The sequence below is a fragment of the Leiobunum rupestre genome, chromosome 6 (genome assembly GCF_980474605.1).
Source record: "Leiobunum rupestre chromosome 6, qqLeiRupe1.1.hap1, whole genome shotgun sequence".
Classification (NCBI taxonomy): Eukaryota; Metazoa; Arthropoda; class Arachnida; order Opiliones; family Sclerosomatidae; genus Leiobunum; species Leiobunum rupestre.
Genome location: NC_143389.1, coordinates 4,433,543 through 4,450,474, shown reverse-complemented (window position 1 = coordinate 4,450,474; position 16,932 = coordinate 4,433,543). Strand labels below are relative to the sequence as shown.

Here is a 16,932-nt window from a genome sequence, read left to right as displayed (position 1 = left end):
CGTCAACCCTCCGCCGCTCCACTTGCCGGGTCACCCTTAAGGAAGGCATCCAGTATATGGACCTTGCAAAAGCTTTATTTATGCAAGTGTCACCAGCGTCCGTCCACGCCATTCAACCCTTGGGTAAAAACATTTTCCAAGTAACTTTTAAAAGTGAAGATTTCTTTCAAAAAGCTATGGACAAAGGCCTCATCCACATGAGTGGAGAGGACTACGAGTTCATCCCTGTAGATGGTTTAACCAGATGGATAGTTGTCCGGGATGTCCCAGTTTGGGTCGACCGGGCAGCATTTCTAACGGCGTTTAAACCCTATGGTGACATCCTGAAATACGTTGAGGAAGAATTTCCTGACCTTCCTGGCATCAAGACGGGAAGTCGGAAAATCCAAATCAAGATGGCGGCTCAAAATGCCGTTCCCAACATCTTGAAAGTCGGAGAAGGCCACAGAGCCAGAGTCTTCTACCCTGGAGTAGAATTCCTTTGCTTTAAATGCAAGAAAAAAGGCCACAAGTTCAACGACTGCCCAGAGCGAAAACAGAAAGAAACCGTCCCTACACCAGAACCCTTGATCAAAGAAATTCGGTCAAAGTCCAGCACTGAAGGTGACGCAGTCATCGAGACTCCATCACCGAGTAACCCGGAAGAAACGTCTCAAGATGTAGCTAATTCAGCTGCTACGAGTGTCAACAACGATACCGCTTCGGCAGTATCTGTGACCAACGCCATCGCCGGCGACCACGACGACATCGTGATGGAGCTCAACAAGCCTCCAAAAGAAATCGACCACTGCGACAACGACCTAACCGTATCTACCCCAATGAAATTTTCAGAAAAGGTTAGAACAACAACGCCAACATCAGGAAATCCAGCCGTATCCAGCCCCAACAAACGACACAGTAGCCGATCCCCGCATCTGAAAGAAAGGACAAAAAAAGTAAAATAAACGACAAAAACGCATACTTACCGGTCACAGAACTCTTTCCTAACTTTTTATGACATTCACACCCTGTACTACCTTTTTAAAATTTGGTTCCTTTAACGTTAACGGTTTTCGTGACCATCAAAAACAAATTGATGTCGCCTCAATTTTTTATTCGAATAATTTTGATTTTTTACTTATACAAGAAACCCACTTATTACAGTCTGACGACTGGCGCCGTTTTAATCGTAATTTTTTTAATTATAAAACAGTTTTTAGCGAGGGGTCGGAACGGTCGAGAGGCACAGCAATCTTAATAAACAAGCGTCATGAAAAAAATATTAAAAGCGTCCGTCTAGACGCCGTGGGGCGTCTAGTCTCCATCGACGTCACTGTCGGAAGTATTCGTCTTCGACTGATATCAGTTTATGCACCCAACGTCTCTTCAGAGCGCAAACTCTTTTTCACTCAACTGTACCAATACCTCGAGGGGCCTTACGATCATTTAATCCTAGGTGGAGATTTTAACTGTATCCTGAATCCTGACCTAGATAAAGAAGGGGGAATACCTACTAAAGACCTCAGCGCCGATGAACTACAAAAAATAATAACGGATTTATACCTTATAGACGCTTACCGAGAACTTCATCCGCAACGTAGAGAGTTCACTTGGAAATCGTCAGCTGTACAAAGCCGCCTAGACCGAATATACTTACCTCAGAGCCCAGATATCAAACTCCTGACTTGCGACACCGTGTCCTTTGGAGGTGGCAATTATGCTATCTCAGACCACAAGTTGCTTTGCCTGAAAATATCAATAACAACGACTATTCAACGTGGACGCGGCATCTGGCGGCTGAACGATTCTCTTCTTCAGCCGGACAATCCAGAGGACGACTCCATAGAGAGAACAATCAATCAATTAGCCGGAGAGGTGAACAGCTGTGACGCCTGGGATATCTTCAAAACCAGAGTTCGAGAAGTATTCCAAGCCGAAGGGAAGAGGCGTGCGTCCAATTCAAGAAAAGAATCCGCCATCCTGCGATGGGCCCTAGAAAAAATAAAAAAATCAGAAATAAAAAATAAACATACCTGTTCCATGGAAGAAGAAGTCCAAACACTCCAGCTGGCGGAATACCAGAGGAGATATATGTCGGCCACTACAAGGCTCTCAGCAAATCAAATAACTGGAGAAGAAACGTTCTCTGGGGAATTTTACCGGCAGTACAAAGCCAATAGGTCCCATTCAGAAATTACCACCGTTAAACTAAAAGACAACGTTTTTTCTGACCAGGCCAAAATAATATCAACTTTCACCGACTTTTACAGAACACTATTCCAACGGGAGACCCAAGACGATCCAGAACCTTTTTTCTCGCCAAAGATACCAGCAATCACCAAAGACCAACAATCCACTCTTGACGGTGAAATATCCTTGACTGAAACAACCGAAGCCCTTCGGTCTATGAAGTCCGGAAAGGCACCTGGTCTCGACGGCCTAACAGCGGCTTTTTATAAGAAGTACTGGAAGTTCATCGGGCCAGTACTGACGAAAGTACTTAACGAATCCATCTCAGAAGGTAAACTTCCCAAATCTATGACTCGGGGCGTTATAACGCTAATTTGCAAAGACGAATCTCGTAAAGAGGAAATGGACGTATGGCGGCCAATCACCCTCCTTGACATCGACAGACGAATCCTCGCCAAAATTTTTGAAAAAAGAGCAGCGTCCGTCACGGCGAGTCTCATTGGGCCACAGCAAACCTGCGGTGTCCGTGGAAGAAATTCGGCCCACAATCTTATACTCCTAAGAGATACGATTACGGCCATCGACGAGAAGCAGGTCAGTGCGTATCTGCTATCATTGGACTTTAATAAAGCCTTTGACAGATTAAACCATACATTTATATTTAAAACGCTCGAGAGGTTCGGATTTGGCCTGGGCTTCATCAACGCCATCAAAATCATCTACCAAGAAAACACCAGTACACTCTTAATTAATGGAGCTCTCTCAGAAAATATCCCTATAGAGAAGGGAGTACGACAGGGGTGCCCTCTGTCGCCACTCCTGTTTTGCCTGGCCGTAGAAACTTTGTTAGTTGCCATAGCAACGGAAAGCGACATCCAAGGCGTAGCTGCGCCAGGATCGAACGCACAAGATACGCTTAAATATATCGCCCACGCCGATGACATAAACGCCATAGTAGCCGACGTCGAGTCCATCCATGAAACCATGAAGGTCGTAGCCAAGTACTGTTCCTTTTCGGGCAGTAAAATTAACCATCAGAAATCTAGGATTCTGCAACTGGGCAAATTAGTGGCTCATGCAGGACGTCCTCTACCGATACCACTGACCACGGATCCAGTGAAAATCCTAGGCATCTACTTTGGTAAAACAGGCCCGCATAAATCTAACCAATTGCATTTTACACAGAAATTCATCAGCTCACTACAACTGTGGCGTAATCGCCAAATTTCCTTCATTGGTAAAGCCCAGCTGATCAAACAAGTCGCCATTCCAAAACTTGAATACGCCCTTCCAATAGTACAATTCGATAAGAAAACAATAACCAGACTGACCAAACTTATTTTTGACTTCATTTGGAATAGCAAACAAGAAACCATATCACGCTCTACAATGGTACTACCAATTTTATCCGGGGGAATTGGCGTCCCAGACTTAGAAACCTCACTCGAAGTAGCTACAACAAGAAAGATCTTAAACTGCATCAACAACGAAACTCATCCTGGTCGGGACAGCATAATATATAACTTATCTACAAGCAGCAAGACAGTCCTTGAAATTCCCTGGCAACATAGCAAACCGCACGCACCAGAAGTCCATGACCAATATCGCCACTTCAAGTCATCCATCCTGAAAATAAAGAAAAAATTAAAAAGTAACCAAACCATACTTACCCTTACTAACGAAGAAATCCGTCTGTTCCTCCAGCCATTCACAGTTCCTCGAATCGTTGGTCTTCGACCACAAACCAAGTGGGCTCTGACCTTCCGAAGAATTGGATCCAAATCCATTGAAGGCTCACGCCGCGACCTATGTTTCAAATTAATCCACGAAGGTCTTCCGACAAGGGACGTACTCTACGACAGGAAGATGTCTACGACCAGCAAATGCCCGAGATGTCCAGAAAGAGAAACAACCGTCCATTTATTCTACTACTGCGAGACAAGCAAACTAATCTGGAACCATATCCGTCTCTTCTTTAAAGTTAGGTTTGTTCCCTGGTCCACAGTCATCTACCACACGTCACTTCCGGTTCCCCTAAACTGCCTTTACGCTTGCTCCATCATATTCTCCGAAGCCAAATTTCAACTCTGGAAGTCCCGAAATTCCTTAGTGTTTGAAAAACGAAAAGACAGCGCCGACGTCATATTACGCCGCATCCGATTTAATATTCTACGAAGAGCACAACTCGACCACGTTCGCCTTAAGGAACAGGAATTTAAACGTCACTGGTGCGATGATACTTACCCAATAGTCGACACTGCCTCTCGATTGCTTCGTCTCCTCTTTTAACAAATATTTTTAAACATATGCTCCACTTTTTGATTTAAATTTTATTGGCTTTTAACTCTACGTATAGCTATTGTACATATTTTTTGAGGTTTTTTGGAAAAGAATCAATCCGGCGTTCTTCTTTTGGTTCGCGTTAAATTAAGTAAAAATAACACGCGACCAAAAGTAAATGTAAATTTGTAAATATGTAACCATTAACGAATCTTTTAATAAACAATTAAAAGTATCTGTTCTTATCAGCTTAATATCTGATACGGGTCCCATCGGGGCCCAAGATATTAAACTTATTTTTGGACGGCGGCGGAGTGGTCGGAGCTTGCTCCACCTCCGCCACGGGTCGGCCTGGTATTGCAGTAAATCCGGGATCGGCCCACTTCTCTCTTGAAATCAAAAATCAAACGCTCTTATAATGGCGCACTGCGCAACACAGTATTTCCGGGAAATGTTATTTGGCTGTCTTTATATATATTTCTTTATTATAATATATTGCCCCTCTGACGTCATAAGTGGTAAAATCCTTATTGTCGAATAGTTAATAATGAAGAATCGGAAAGATTCCAGTTTTTGAATTTTCTTTTACCTAGTTATACACTCTTTTTCGCGGTATTTTCACGGAGGATAGGAAGGGAGGCGAAGTAGGAGGGATGAATGGCGGCAAGATTGCGGCAGCTACGCTACGTCTAGCCGCCATTTTTCCGAAATTTTCCCGCCGCTAAGCTTCTTACAAGGATGCTGCCGCGTTCATCCCTCCTACTTCGCCTCCCTTCCTATCCTCCTTGGTATTTTCCTGGGCGCGTCCATGCTTGGTTTTCCCCCTTTCAGTCCTCTCCTCCATTATGGATACCCAAGGAGTGGATGCTAGACTCCCCGTTTAGGGCAGAGGCAATGGCCGACGAGCGGGAGGCAAGTAAGAGGGGTAAAATAAAGGCGCGAAAAGAGGTTGTTCTGTGTTATTCCTGTGGTTTTATTCGTAACCCAAGGTTCGTAAATCGTGCATGTTCTAAGTGGTTGGCTGAAGGAACCGGTTTTCATAACGTAAATTCGCGGGTTTCGGTATGGTGGGTAGAGACAGCGCGCCCCTCATTTTTAGGTCATTGGGTTCCAGCCAAGATGTTCCGCGTAAAGAGAAAACACGAAATAAGCCCCTCTCCATTTTTTCTCTCTTCCCGTCTTCCGTGGACAGTGAGTCGCCGCCGGGGGCCCGCCGCCCGCGGCAGCTACATTACCAAGATATAAAGTGGCAAGGCTTATTTTTGGTAAGTACAAAATCATTTATTATATATTGCTCTATAATTAACTATATTTGGAATTAAACATTTTTGTTCTATTTATCTCAAAGTCATGATTATTCCTAACATTAATAGTATTAAACTTAATATGATATATCTTTTGTTAAAGTAGATTAGGAATTTATAATTTTAATATTTATAGAGGAGTTCGGATTTAAAATGTTATATTTTTTTAATAATGATCTCAAAGATCTGACTTTTGAAATGTTTGTTACTTTTTCTAAGTATCAATAAAACATGACATTAAATTTATATTGTGCCAAGGTTCATTTTTATATTTTACATAAACTACATCACCTAAAACAATTAATAGATAAAAGTTAGCTATATTATTTTGTTTAAAAAATATATCTCTGTCTCCGTTTTATTATTTAATTTCGTGGTTTGTTTTGATATTTTGTATTTTTGGGTTACTCCCCTAATCCATGCGGCTGTCCCATGATAAAACCTTCTATAAAACATTTTCCAAAAGTCCTTTTTTAGATTCAACTATTTAAATTACATTTAAGATTAAAATTTAGAACAAAAAATATATTTCACAATTAGAATTTGTTAATAAAATTTTAACTTTGGACTTCATTCCAAAACCAGAAAAGGCCATTTCAGAGTGGATTTTACCGCGGAAATGTTTTTGTTTAGAGATAAACGTTAGTTAGTTAGTTAGTTAGTTAGTTAGTTAGTTAATTAGTTAGTTAGTTAGTTAGTTAGTTAGTTAATTAGTTAGTTAGTTAGTTAGTTAGTTAGTTAGTTAGTTAGTTAGTAAGTAAGTAAGTAAGTAAGTAAGTAAGTAAGTAAGTAAGTTAGTACTATTTTAAGTACAAGCCTTAAGTAGAATAAAATGAAAACCAATTTTCTCGCCATTTTATTTTGTTCAATTTTGATACTAACATGTATTTTATTCACGGAAAGATGCTGCCAGTTGTTAAAAAAAGGCCAAGAGTTGACCGAAATAATATTATCGTCTGGGCGAACTTTTAATTGCATAAAAAAGCAGCGTCAAAATGATAGGATGAAGGTATTTTCCTGTTAAAAGACGCAAATCCCATCCCGCGAAAATAAATGAGTAGCCAACGGCACGCGGTGTTCCCAGGTGGTCTCCCTCCCAAGTACTGACCGCGCTCGACGCTGCTTAACTTCGGTGATCAGACGAGAACCGGTGTATTCAGCGTGATATGGCCGTTGCCGCTAGAGTGTAATTGATAGCGGTGGACAAGCCGCGACTAGCCAGGTCCTGGTAGGTTGGTGATCGCCGAGGGCCACCGGCTGCATGCGGCTCCAATAGAACGTTCTATACACTCTTTTTAGAAACGTTTACTGGGCGCCGATATTATCGTACAGACAACCAACGAGCAAGCCCTTTACCGCAGAAATTTCATCCCCCCCCCCCCCCAAACCAGTTTTTTCATCACCCTCCCCGTAGACTGTAAGGTGATGGCGGTCGATTGGGAAGGCGCGTTTACGAATCTATAAAATTGGTGTGGTGTGCTTTCCCCCTTTGGAGTTCGGAGGAGGTGAAGGTTTGGCCGGTTTTTCGTCTTAGAGAAATATATTTATCTGGCAAACCCGTAAGAAATTGAGAGCAGTCAATTTTTATTAGTAGCGTAGTTGCTAGCCTAGGCTTCACATATTTCCGGCTTTGCTTTCCGCGCCTTTTTTCTTATTTTAAATGATTTTTGTAATAAATGTATGATGGCAAATAAGAAAAATTCTAGAAAATACTAGTCCCAAATCCACGTGTTTAAGATGAAACTTAGATCATGAAAATATCCTTAACCCCAAACATACTTCAACACCTAGGGTGCCTCCTACAACTCCTAAAAGGTACGTCTCTAAAATATTCATATAAAGACAGGACATAAGCCGAATTCTCTTAAACCAAAGAATAACAAAAGTTGTTAGTCCTGCTGAACCAGCTCTATAGTCTGTATGAAAAGTGACCGGTTATGGTCCACTTTTATAGAACGCTCTATTCGCTTATAATAAATTTTTCCTAAATGGTCATTTAAACGCGTTTGACGTTTCACGTAGAATCTAGTACACTTAATACGTTATTTATGGTCCTATAAACCACCATTTAGATTTTTTTTCCATACGGCCCGGTAAAGTGGCCCACTCTACTGTCTCTAGCCGATGACCCCAAAAGTGCCAGTCCGGGCCTGGCGGTGTACCTCTATTTCACGGATTCAAGATATCGTCTTCTCCTTTGTTCGCGCGATGGCTACAAACGTTGTCATCTCCCACCAGGACCAACATTCGGTGACGTAATTATGAAATATTTGAAATGCTCGAATTCTCTCTTTTTACTTTGTTAAACAGTGACGGCTCCTAGCGGGTTATCGCTTCTCGGCCTTTTGGCTAAGATCAAAGTGTAGTATCTGTTCTTCAATAGTACTATACCGAGATCTTAGTCGGGGGGCGAGAAGTGTTTATACGCCTTTAAGGCGAGTTTGCCTGCCTTACCGCACGAGATGATCCTTTGCTGAGCCGTTCCGCTGCTGCTGTTCCTGAAAGAAAAAAAAAAAACCCACCTGCTACGTACCTGTTACTCACCTGAAGCTGTATCTCCTGTGATCCTGCTCCTGTGAAGTCTCGTCTCTCCGCTGATCCTCTCATAGCCAGCATGGCTATGGAGGTAAGGAAACGAACCGCTCGCTTAGACGTAAGCGGTAGCTTCTTGGAAGTCGCTCAAGCCTTCCTCGAGAAACTTGGACCAGACAGTGTCGAAACACTGCAACCTGTTGGTAATACATCCTTTTTATTAACTTTTACGACCCTTGCATTCCTGCAACAAGCTGTCTCTTATGGAGAATTAATGGTAAACAACAAGCCCTGCAAAATCACGAGTGTAGAAGACGACGGCATCTGGCTTACCATAAAGCAGTTGCCTTCTTGGATTCAATGGGATTCCATTCTGACAACCCTGCGTCAATACGGGGAGATTAAAGCTCATCGCCACGATGAATATAAAGAATTAAAAGGGATAAGGAATGGCGATCGTGTAGTGAAATTGAAAATGAAACTAACTGTTCCTAATGTGCTTTATTTTGGACGGAGCAGGGCCCTGGTATACTATACCGGGGTTGCCAAGAAATGCTTCTTTTGTGAGCAGGAGGGGCACGTTGCCTCCACCTGCGAAAAAAAGAAAAACCAGAGGGCAGAGAAGAAGGAAAACGAAGACCGCGTGTTACCCCAAGATCCGGAAACCACCGCAAGTTCCACACGTACTCCTTTGGAGGTGGTAATCGTTAGCGCTACCACCCGAGAAGAAGACTTAAAAGAAAGCTCACCACGCATACCCTCAATACTTACTCAAGCAGACGACTCCAAATCCTCTGAAGAAAGCTGGACTTTAACATCACCAGAACCATACAAGAGAAACGCAGAACCTCCAGTCCAAACAAGCCAATACGCCGACGCCTTGAAATCTCCACCACATCACGATGACCTAGAACCCGAAAGCGAACCCGAATCCATTGACTCCGACAACAACTCCAGACCCCGATTTGATCCATCAGAGTGGAATTATACCGATCCGTCACAACTACATTTACATCTATTGAGGAAAACCGAACTTCAAGCCCTTCTTGCAAAAATCAACTCCAGAGCACCCACACGTTCACCCATCCTAACCAAACGAGCAGAAGACCAAGCGGCACAAATCATCGAACTTTTAAAAAATTATCCAAAGAGACGACGTAGTAAAACTCCAGAAAAAGAAGTGAAAAAAGGCAAAAATATGTTTTAAATTTAATTTTTAAAATTTTTAGCATAGTTCTTTGCTCGATTTTTTAACCATGTTCCCTTTATCTTTTAACGATTGTTCGCGATAAATTAAAATAATTAACACGCGAACAAAAATGACAAAATTGTAAAAATGTAAAAAAACGAAGCTTTTAATAAACAATTAAAAGTATCTGTTCTTATCAGCTTAATATCTGATACGGGTCCCATCGGGGCCCAAGATATTAAACTTATTTTTGGACGGCGGCGGAGTGGTCGGAGCTTGCTCCACCTCCGCCACGGGTCGGCCTGGTATTGCAGTAAATCCGGGATCGGCCCACTTCTCTCTTGAAATCAAAAATCAAACGCTCTTATAATGGCGCACTGCGCAACACAGTATTTCCGGGAAATGTTATTTGGCTGTCTTTATATATATTTCTTTATTATAATATATTGCCCCTCTGACGTCATAAGTGGTAAAATCCTTATTGTCGAATAGTTAATAATGAAGAATCGGAAAGATTCCAGTTTTTGAATTTTCTTTTACCTAGTTATACACTCTTTTTCGCGGTATTTTCACGGAGGATAGGAAGGGAGGCGAAGTAGGAGGGATGAATGGCGGCAAGATTGCGGCAGCTACGCTACGTCTAGCCGCCATTTTTCCGAAATTTTCCCGCCGCTAAGCTTCTTACAAGGATGCTGCCGCGTTCATCCCTCCTACTTCGCCTCCCTTCCTATCCTCCTTGGTATTTTCCTGGGCGCGTCCATGCTTGGTTTTCCCCCTTTCAGTCCTCTCCTCCATTATGGATACCCAAGGAGTGGATGCTAGACTCCCCGTTTAGGGCAGAGGCAATGGCCGACGAGCGGGAGGCAAGTAAGAGGGGTAAAATAAAGGCGCGAAAAGAGGTTGTTCTGTGTTATTCCTGTGGTTTTATTCGTAACCCAAGGTTCGTAAATCGTGCATGTTCTAAGTGGTTGGCTGAAGGAACCGGTTTTCATAACGTAAATTCGCGGGTTTCGGTATGGTGGGTAGAGACAGCGCGCCCCTCATTTTTAGGTCATTGGGTTCCAGCCAAGATGTTCCGCGTAAAGAGAAAACACGAAATAAGCCCCTCTCCATTTTTTCTCTCTTCCCGTCTTCCGTGGACAGTGAGTCGCCGCCGGGGGCCCGCCGCCCGCGGCAGCTACATTACCAAGATATAAAGTGGCAAGGCTTATTTTTGGTAAGTACAAAATCATTTATTATATATTGCTCTATAATTAACTATATTTGGAATTAAACATTTTTGTTCTATTTATCTCAAAGTCATGATTATTCCTAACATTAATAGTATTAAACTTAATATGATATATCTTTTGTTAAAGTAGATTAGGAATTTATAATTTTAATATTTATAGAGGAGTTCGGATTTAAAATGTTATATTTTTTTAATAATGATCTCAAAGATCTGACTTTTGAAATGTTTGTTACTTTTTCTAAGTATCAATAAAACATGACATTAAATTTATATTGTGCCAAGGTTCATTTTTATATTTTACATAAACTACATCACCTAAAACAATTAATAGATAAAAGTTAGCTATATTATTTTGTTTAAAAAATATATCTCTGTCTCCGTTTTATTATTTAATTTCGTGGTTTGTTTTGATATTTTGTATTTTTGGGTTACTCCCCTAATCCATGCGGCTGTCCCATGATAAAACCTTCTATAAAACATTTTCCAAAAGTCCTTTTTTAGATTCAACTATTTAAATTACATTTAAGATTAAAATTTAGAACAAAAAATATATTTCACAATTAGAATTTGTTAATAAAATTTTAACTTTGGACTTCATTCCAAAACCAGAAAAGGCCATTTCAGAGTGGATTTTACCGCGGAAATGTTTTTGTTTAGAGATAAACGTTAGTTAGTTAGTTAGTTAGTTAGTTAGTTAGTTAATTAGTTAGTTAGTTAGTTAGTTAGTTAATTAGTTAGTTAGTTAGTTAGTTAGTTAGTTAGTTAGTTAGTTAGTTAGTTAGTAAGTAAGTAAGTAAGTAAGTAAGTAAGTAAGTAAGTAAGTTAGTACTATTTTAAGTACAAGCCTTAAGTAGAATAAAATGAAAACCAATTTTCTCGCCATTTTATTTTGTTCAATTTTGATACTAACATGTATTTTATTCACGGAAAGATGCTGCCAGTTGTTAAAAAAAGGCCAAGAGTTGACCGAAATAATATTATCGTCTGGGCGAACTTTTAATTGCATAAAAAAGCAGCGTCAAAATGATAGGATGAAGGTATTTTCCTGTTAAAAGACGCAAATCCCATCCCGCGAAAATAAATGAGTAGCCAACGGCACGCGGTGTTCCCAGGTGGTCTCCCTCCCAAGTACTGACCGCGCTCGACGCTGCTTAACTTCGGTGATCAGACGAGAACCGGTGTATTCAGCGTGATATGGCCGTTGCCGCTAGAGTGTAATTGATAGCGGTGGACAAGCCGCGACTAGCCAGGTCCTGGTAGGTTGGTGATCGCCGAGGGCCACCGGCTGCATGCGGCTCCAATAGAACGTTCTATACACTCTTTTTAGAAACGTTTACTGGGCGCCGATATTATCGTACAGACAACCAACGAGCAAGCCCTTTACCGCAGAAATTTCATCCCCCCCCCCCCCCCCCAAACCAGTTTTTTCATCACCCTCCCCGTAGACTGTAAGGTGATGGCGGTCGATTGGGAAGGCGCGTTTACGAATCTATAAAATTGGTGTGGTGTGCTTTCCCCCTTTGGAGTTCGGAGGAGGTGAAGGTTTGGCCGGTTTTTCGTCTTAGAGAAATATATTTATCTGGCAAACCCGTAAGAAATTGAGAGCAGTCAATTTTTATTAGTAGCGTAGTTGCTAGCCTAGGCTTCACATATTTCCGGCTTTGCTTTCCGCGCCTTTTTTCTTATTTTAAATGATTTTTGTAATAAATGTATGATGGCAAATAAGAAAAATTCTAGAAAATACTAGTCCCAAATCCACGTGTTTAAGATGAAACTTAGATCATGAAAATATCCTTAACCCCAAACATACTTCAACACCTAGGGTGCCTCCTACAACTCCTAAAAGGTACGTCTCTAAAATATTCATATAAAGACAGGACATAAGCCGAATTCTCTTAAACCAAAGAATAACAAAAGTTGTTAGTCCTGCTGAACCAGCTCTATAGTCTGTATGAAAAGTGACCGGTTATGGTCCACTTTTATAGAACGCTCTATTCGCTTATAATAAATTTTTCCTAAATGGTCATTTAAACGCGTTTGACGTTTCACGTAGAATCTAGTACACTTAATACGTTATTTATGGTCCTATAAACCACCATTTAGATTTTTTTTCCATACGGCCCGGTAAAGTGGCCCACTCTACTGTCTCTAGCCGATGACCCCAAAAGTGCCAGTCCGGGCCTGGCGGTGTACCTCTATTTCACGGATTCAAGATATCGTCTTCTCCTTTGTTCGCGCGATGGCTACAAACGTTGTCATCTCCCACCAGGACCAACATTCGGTGACGTAATTATGAAATATTTGAAATGCTCGAATTCTCTCTTTTTACTTTGTTAAACAGTGACGGCTCCTAGCGGGTTATCGCTTCTCGGCCTTTTGGCTAAGATCAAAGTGTAGTATCTGTTCTTATCAGCTTAATATCTGATACGGGTCCCATCGGGGCCCAAGATATTAAACTTATTTTTGGACGGCGGCGGAGTGGTCGGAGCTTGCTCCACCTCCGCCACGGGTCGGCCTGGTATTGCAGTAAATCCGGGATCGGCCCACTTCTCTCTTGAAATCAAAAATCAAACGCTCTTATAATGGCGCACTGCGCAACACAGTATTTCCGGGAAATGTTATTTGGCTGTCTTTATATATATTTCTTTATTATAATATATTGCCCCTCTGACGTCATAAGTGGTAAAATCCTTATTGTCGAATAGTTAATAATGAAGAATCGGAAAGATTCCAGTTTTTGAATTTTCTTTTACCTAGTTATACACTCTTTTTCGCGGTATTTTCACGGAGGATAGGAAGGGAGGCGAAGTAGGAGGGATGAATGGCGGCAAGATTGCGGCAGCTACGCTACGTCTAGCCGCCATTTTTCCGAAATTTTCCCGCCGCTAAGCTTCTTACAAGGATGCTGCCGCGTTCATCCCTCCTACTTCGCCTCCCTTCCTATCCTCCTTGGTATTTTCCTGGGCGCGTCCATGCTTGGTTTTCCCCCTTTCAGTCCTCTCCTCCATTATGGATACCCAAGGAGTGGATGCTAGACTCCCCGTTTAGGGCAGAGGCAATGGCCGACGAGCGGGAGGCAAGTAAGAGGGGTAAAATAAAGGCGCGAAAAGAGGTTGTTCTGTGTTATTCCTGTGGTTTTATTCGTAACCCAAGGTTCGTAAATCGTGCATGTTCTAAGTGGTTGGCTGAAGGAACCGGTTTTCATAACGTAAATTCGCGGGTTTCGGTATGGTGGGTAGAGACAGCGCGCCCCTCATTTTTAGGTCATTGGGTTCCAGCCAAGATGTTCCGCGTAAAGAGAAAACACGAAATAAGCCCCTCTCCATTTTTTCTCTCTTCCCGTCTTCCGTGGACAGTGAGTCGCCGCCGGGGGCCCGCCGCCCGCGGCAGCTACATTACCAAGATATAAAGTGGCAAGGCTTATTTTTGGTAAGTACAAAATCATTTATTATATATTGCTCTATAATTAACTATATTTGGAATTAAACATTTTTGTTCTATTTATCTCAAAGTCATGATTATTCCTAACATTAATAGTATTAAACTTAATATGATATATCTTTTGTTAAAGTAGATTAGGAATTTATAATTTTAATATTTATAGAGGAGTTCGGATTTAAAATGTTATATTTTTTTAATAATGATCTCAAAGATCTGACTTTTGAAATGTTTGTTACTTTTTCTAAGTATCAATAAAACATGACATTAAATTTATATTGTGCCAAGGTTCATTTTTATATTTTACATAAACTACATCACCTAAAACAATTAATAGATAAAAGTTAGCTATATTATTTTGTTTAAAAAATATATCTCTGTCTCCGTTTTATTATTTAATTTCGTGGTTTGTTTTGATATTTTGTATTTTTGGGTTACTCCCCTAATCCATGCGGCTGTCCCATGATAAAACCTTCTATAAAACATTTTCCAAAAGTCCTTTTTTAGATTCAACTATTTAAATTACATTTAAGATTAAAATTTAGAACAAAAAATATATTTCACAATTAGAATTTGTTAATAAAATTTTAACTTTGGACTTCATTCCAAAACCAGAAAAGGCCATTTCAGAGTGGATTTTACCGCGGAAATGTTTTTGTTTAGAGATAAACGTTAGTTAGTTAGTTAGTTAGTTAGTTAGTTAGTTAATTAGTTAGTTAGTTAGTTAGTTAGTTAATTAGTTAGTTAGTTAGTTAGTTAGTTAGTTAGTTAGTTAGTTAGTTAGTTAGTAAGTAAGTAAGTAAGTAAGTAAGTAAGTAAGTAAGTAAGTTAGTACTATTTTAAGTACAAGCCTTAAGTAGAATAAAATGAAAACCAATTTTCTCGCCATTTTATTTTGTTCAATTTTGATACTAACATGTATTTTATTCACGGAAAGATGCTGCCAGTTGTTAAAAAAAGGCCAAGAGTTGACCGAAATAATATTATCGTCTGGGCGAACTTTTAATTGCATAAAAAAGCAGCGTCAAAATGATAGGATGAAGGTATTTTCCTGTTAAAAGACGCAAATCCCATCCCGCGAAAATAAATGAGTAGCCAACGGCACGCGGTGTTCCCAGGTGGTCTCCCTCCCAAGTACTGACCGCGCTCGACGCTGCTTAACTTCGGTGATCAGACGAGAACCGGTGTATTCAGCGTGATATGGCCGTTGCCGCTAGAGTGTAATTGATAGCGGTGGACAAGCCGCGACTAGCCAGGTCCTGGTAGGTTGGTGATCGCCGAGGGCCACCGGCTGCATGCGGCTCCAATAGAACGTTCTATACACTCTTTTTAGAAACGTTTACTGGGCGCCGATATTATCGTACAGACAACCAACGAGCAAGCCCTTTACCGCAGAAATTTCATCCCCCCCCCCCCCCCCAAACCAGTTTTTTCATCACCCTCCCCGTAGACTGTAAGGTGATGGCGGTCGATTGGGAAGGCGCGTTTACGAATCTATAAAATTGGTGTGGTGTGCTTTCCCCCTTTGGAGTTCGGAGGAGGTGAAGGTTTGGCCGGTTTTTCGTCTTAGAGAAATATATTTATCTGGCAAACCCGTAAGAAATTGAGAGCAGTCAATTTTTATTAGTAGCGTAGTTGCTAGCCTAGGCTTCACATATTTCCGGCTTTGCTTTCCGCGCCTTTTTTCTTATTTTAAATGATTTTTGTAATAAATGTATGATGGCAAATAAGAAAAATTCTAGAAAATACTAGTCCCAAATCCACGTGTTTAAGATGAAACTTAGATCATGAAAATATCCTTAACCCCAAACATACTTCAACACCTAGGGTGCCTCCTACAACTCCTAAAAGGTACGTCTCTAAAATATTCATATAAAGACAGGACATAAGCCGAATTCTCTTAAACCAAAGAATAACAAAAGTTGTTAGTCCTGCTGAACCAGCTCTATAGTCTGTATGAAAAGTGACCGGTTATGGTCCACTTTTATAGAACGCTCTATTCGCTTATAATAAATTTTTCCTAAATGGTCATTTAAACGCGTTTGACGTTTCACGTAGAATCTAGTACACTTAATACGTTATTTATGGTCCTATAAACCACCATTTAGATTTTTTTTCCATACGGCCCGGTAAAGTGGCCCACTCTACTGTCTCTAGCCGATGACCCCAAAAGTGCCAGTCCGGGCCTGGCGGTGTACCTCTATTTCACGGATTCAAGATATCGTCTTCTCCTTTGTTCGCGCGATGGCTACAAACGTTGTCATCTCCCACCAGGACCAACATTCGGTGACGTAATTATGAAATATTTGAAATGCTCGAATTCTCTCTTTTTACTTTGTTAAACAGTGACGGCTCCTAGCGGGTTATCGCTTCTCGGCCTTTTGGCTAAGATCAAAGTGTAGTATCTGTTCTTATCAGCTTAATATCTGATACGGGTCCCATCGGGGCCCAAGATATTAAACTTATTTTTGGACGGCGGCGGAGTGGTCGGAGCTTGCTCCACCTCCGCCACGGGTCGGCCTGGTATTGCAGTAAATCCGGGATCGGCCCACTTCTCTCTTGAAATCAAAAATCAAACGCTCTTATAATGGCGCACTGCGCAACACAGTATTTCCGGGAAATGTTATTTGGCTGTCTTTATATATATTTCTTTATTATAATATATTGCCCCTCTGACGTCATAAGTGGTAAAATCCTTATTGTCGAATAGTTAATAATGAAGAATCGGAAAGATTCCAGTTTTTGAATTTTCTTTTACCTAGTTATACACTCTTTTTCGCGGTATTTTC

At 41.1% G+C, this 16,932-nt stretch overlaps 5 non-coding genes and 3 pseudogenes across 5 annotated transcripts; 5 read left to right on the top strand and 3 right to left on the bottom strand.

Annotated features, from left to right (window-relative positions):
• The first annotated feature begins 4,659 nt into the window (after positions 1 to 4,659).
• On the top strand, positions 4,660 to 4,837 carry LOC149938720 (U2 spliceosomal RNA; annotated as a pseudogene).
• A 1,975-nt stretch (positions 4,838 to 6,812) lies between these two features.
• LOC149938719 (5S ribosomal RNA) lies at positions 6,813 to 6,931 on the bottom strand. Its single transcript, XR_016482137.1, has one exon. It is a non-coding gene; the product is annotated as a 5S ribosomal RNA (ribosomal RNA).
• A 1,151-nt stretch (positions 6,932 to 8,082) lies between these two features.
• Positions 8,083 to 8,212, top strand: LOC149938718 (U2 spliceosomal RNA; annotated as a pseudogene).
• Positions 8,213 to 9,633: 1,421 nt separating this feature from the next.
• On the top strand, positions 9,634 to 9,813 carry LOC149938717 (U2 spliceosomal RNA; annotated as a pseudogene).
• A 1,979-nt stretch (positions 9,814 to 11,792) lies between these two features.
• Positions 11,793 to 11,911, bottom strand: LOC149938716 (5S ribosomal RNA). The gene has a single exon (XR_016482136.1). It is a non-coding gene; the product is annotated as a 5S ribosomal RNA (ribosomal RNA).
• Positions 11,912 to 13,065: 1,154 nt separating this feature from the next.
• On the top strand, positions 13,066 to 13,257 carry LOC149938715 (U2 spliceosomal RNA). Its single transcript, XR_016481540.1, has one exon. It is a non-coding gene; the product is annotated as a U2 spliceosomal RNA (small nuclear RNA).
• A 1,979-nt stretch (positions 13,258 to 15,236) lies between these two features.
• Positions 15,237 to 15,355, bottom strand: LOC149938714 (5S ribosomal RNA). Its single transcript, XR_016482135.1, has one exon. It is a non-coding gene; the product is annotated as a 5S ribosomal RNA (ribosomal RNA).
• A 1,153-nt stretch (positions 15,356 to 16,508) lies between these two features.
• Positions 16,509 to 16,700, top strand: LOC149938713 (U2 spliceosomal RNA). Its single transcript, XR_016481539.1, has one exon. It is a non-coding gene; the product is annotated as a U2 spliceosomal RNA (small nuclear RNA).
• Positions 16,701 to 16,932: the final 232 nt, after the last annotated feature.